We start from the raw sequence: 4,218 nt of genomic DNA on the forward strand, positions 1-4,218 counted from the left end.
CCCAATGACAGAGCCAGGTGTGTGTGAACGCATGGGGCGGGGCCGCGGGGACTAGCTCAGGTGTCGGCATCATAGAGAGGACAGGGCGGCTGTCGTTTTACTTCTTAGAGGAATCATTGGAATATCGGACAGTTGTGCGGGAAGACCATAGACATACATTTGTATCCTCATACGGGGCACCTGCACTCAGCGCTGTGTACGGAGAACGTTATGTGGCCGCAGAACTCCTTCACGGGGCGAGCGGGAGGCCGCTGATTGGCTGCAAGATGCGTGTTGATACAATGTATCTCTCCCGGCGGAAGAGGGAGCACGTGACTGGCTCCCGCCTTGACCTTGAGCTGAGGCGGGTTTTCAATCACTGAGCGCTGTGACCCCTCTGACGGGGCCGGTTGTAAAACGTTTACATTACAGTTACAGGCACAACTTTTTTTCTCTTTAGAGTGAAGAGGGTTTGGGATATCTGTTAGTTTTTATTGCTGTTTGTGTCCCCCCTTAGGGAGATTTACCAAAGTGGAAAGGGACTCCAAATTGTGAGTTGTCACCAGAACTGGAATAGAGGGTAAATCTTCCAATGGGGACACTGGTTCTGGTGACACCCCAGGATTCCCCCATTTTGGAGGGATTTCCTCTCACTTCCTGTTTAGCTATGGTACAGGAAGTGAAGGGAAATCTCCACAAAGAGCAACAAACTCCTGTCGGGTTATAACCCTCCCTTACTCTATTCAAAATGAAAAAAGTTCTGCTTTTAGGTCTAGTTTAACCAGTTGCCGACTGCAGATAGCCGAGTGACGACTGCACTGCGGCCCTCTAGTTCTGGGAGGATGTCATATGACGTCCTTCCAGAATGCACTCTCCTGCGCACCCCCGGCAATCTCCATGATTGCTGTGTCCTACGGACACAGCTGATCATGGGATGTGGTAGAAGGCCATCCACAGCGGCTTTTTACCACGTGATCAGCCATGTCCAATGACACGCTGATCACAGGGAAATGCAATTGCCGGTTCTTGGCTGCACTTTCCTCACACTGTCAGATCGTGAGGAAAGTACTGCAGAGAACCGGCAGTTGTCAGAGCGGGGATCGGCACCGATCATCAGTGCACTAATGATCAAAGCCCTGATGATCGGTGCCCAGCAGTGCCACCCACTAGCTCCGCCCATCAGTGCCACCCACCTGTGCCCAGCAGTGACATCCACCTGTGCCCACCAGTGCAGCTCGTCAGTGCAGCCCGTCAGTGCCCAGCAGTGCCACCTATTAGTGCTGACTATCAGTACCCTTCAGTGCTGCCTATCAGTGCCGCCACTCAGTGCCCATCAGTGCTGCCTCAACGCACATCAGTGAAGGAGAAAAATTACCTGTTTGCTAAATTTTATAATAGAAACAAATAAACGTTTTTTTTTAAATTTCTTGCATTTTTTTTTGTTTATAGTGCAAAAAGTAAAGCGCCCAGCGGCAAGTAATTACCACCAAAAGAAAGCTCTATTTGTGAGAAAAACATGATAAATATGTCACATGGGTCCAATCTTGAATGACCGTGTAATTGTCATTCAAAGTGCAACAGCGCTGAAAGCTGAAAATTGGCCAGGTAAGGAAGGGGGTATAAGTGCTTGGTAGGTAAGTGGTTAACCCTTGGTTTACAACTGTGCAGGCAGCTTTGCATGGACACGGCCATCCATTCATTTGAATGGGGTGCTGTTCTTTTGTTTCATGCAAAATAAGGCAGCTTGCACCTTTTCTAAAAACCCAGGCGCAGGGAAATTGCTTTTGCACCATAGGATTTACCTGCACTTCCCACAAATGTACTCCCGGTTGAGATGTGTGGGGATGCCATTAAGAATTAATAACAGCCCTGGAGATTTGGCTGTGGGAACAGCTGCGATTCCTGCACCCACAACCACCTACTCAAGTACAGTCAAGTCTGACCCTAGCCTAAGGGCCGGGTCACGCCAGAATGTGGTGCAGGAAAGGTGCGGTCCATGTGCGTTCCTTGTGCGTTTCCTGCACTGCCTTTACAATCTACATGAAAATGTCAATATGTCTAAGGGCACTCCAAAGGCAGATTGGAAACAGTGTGTTTGTAGCTACAAAATCACATGGTACCACTGTACTTTTTGAGTGTTCCGTGGGGTTATGGACAGAGGAAGATTTCTACTAAAAAGAAGAGAAATCAGCAAAAGGGACATATCCTACTGATTGTAAGTTATGTCACTTGTGCTGATTTATCAGTTTTTGTTTTGTTTTTTTCATTTTAGCTACACTAGGCTGTAAACTGGAACTAGACACGCCGTCCTAACCCTCTTGTATTGAACTGTATTGTTGCTGTACTGTCTCCCTTTATATTGTAAAGCGCTGAGCAAACTGTTGGCGCTATATAAATCCTGTATAATAATAATAAAAGCAAAACCTTTTCATTTTGGATAGAGCTAGGCTGGCCATACATTATGCAATTTTCTTTCCCTCCTGCTGTGCTATTGTATTCTGATAGAGGGAGGATTCCCATCACCAGAATATGATCACTGCTGGAGGCTATAGCCGGCAGCACTGATCTTACGCAAAAAACCCGACAAGCTGGTTGTATTGTGAACAACCCTTAAAGCAGCTAGAGAGGTCAGTGAGATCTTGTTTTGAAGGTATATTTCACTTAATATAATAAATGCACCCATGTCTGCAAAGTATTAAAACTGACCAAACTCAAAACTAAACCAAAGCCTGCAGGGAGAAGATCCCACAATTCAGGTGTGGTGGAAGAGGCAGTTTTGAAGTAGACGGTGAGGGAATGTGACACCATGAATATGGCTGTAACATGAAACATGCTGTGATAGGTGGACTATGCCTTAAGGCTACTTGCACACTGATCCATGGCAAAAACGCATATGCCTTTTTACAATTTTTTTCACAGGATGTGTGTCTCTAACCACACCAAAATTGCAGTCAGGTGCATTTTTGCCACACGTTTTTCTTCCACTTTTTGTAAAAGCGGAAGAAAAAGGGATCAGTGTGAAAGAATGCTCATTTACTGCAGGTTTACTTACAGATGTTCAATGAGGCTAGGTTAACATCTATGCAGATTGTGCGATTTCAAAGTGCGTTTTGCATTTTTGAACATGCATTTTTTTTATGCGTTTTACTTTTTTTGGGGGGTATTAACTTTGTATCTTTCGATGGGTGAAACTGTAATGCGTGTGGCTTGGATTAGAATTTGATGCTACTTGAGTGCCAGTGAGTGTTAAGTCCCATCAAAGTCACACTACATGAACAGAACTGTCATACTTTCATATTAGCTAAAAAAAATTTGCATGAAAGTCGCACCAATCCAAAGTTGCAACAAAGACACATTGAAGTCGAATCCATCCAGTCTCATCAAAGTCAACACTTTCCTATTGGCAAAAAATAAAGCAAAATGCATTCAAAATGCAACACTTAGGTTTTTGGTACAGTTCCATTGAGGTCTACTGCACAAAAAATGCTGTCGGAAAAAAGCCCCTGACCCTCTAAAAAAAAAAAAATGCACAGATGTGATCTAGATCCATAGAAAATCAGGTTAAATGGACTAACAAAAAATGTAGCGCTAATTCATAATATAATTACACCAAATATGATGAAAAATTAATAAAAAGTCCAATGAAATGTGACTAGGTGCCAAAATGAAATATAATCTTCAAAAAGTTTCCAACCAACAAAATGGCTGCGGTGCGTGATGTAATGATGTCATAGGCCATAGCTCCAGGTCATCGCATCACGCACCATGGCCATTTTGTTGGTTGGAAACTTTTTCACTTTCATGTGCTGATTCTATCTTATGTGTGTATGTGCATTACCTCAATTAAATTTCAAATTATTTTAAAACTATTACACTATGAAGTACACTATGAAGAGCTTTTGTTCTCTCCATACATCCTATTATCTTTGAGGCATATACTGGATCTTTCACATCGAGCCAATAGTGGTGGAACTGCCTTTTTTGGGGGAGAAGATAATGTATCCCATACGTCCATTGCTATTTCTCATATGCTGTTTTTCACCGCATGTTTGGTAGTCATCCGTTCCAGTAAGAGGCTGTGTATGGTGATGGTGGAGGGTTTTTTTTCTTTTGTCTTCTCGTTCATGGCAGATCACTTTTTGAAGATTTTGTTTCATTTTGGCACCTAGTCACATTTCATTGGACTTTTTTGTGGACTTTTTATTATTTGTTCATCATAATTTGTGTAATTATATTATG

The sequence above is a fragment of the Staurois parvus genome, unplaced genomic scaffold, assembly GCF_062004578.1.
Source record: "Staurois parvus isolate SC_StPar_1 unplaced genomic scaffold, SC_StPar_1.0 ptg000392l, whole genome shotgun sequence".
NCBI lineage: Eukaryota > Metazoa > Chordata > Amphibia > Anura > Ranidae > Staurois > Staurois parvus.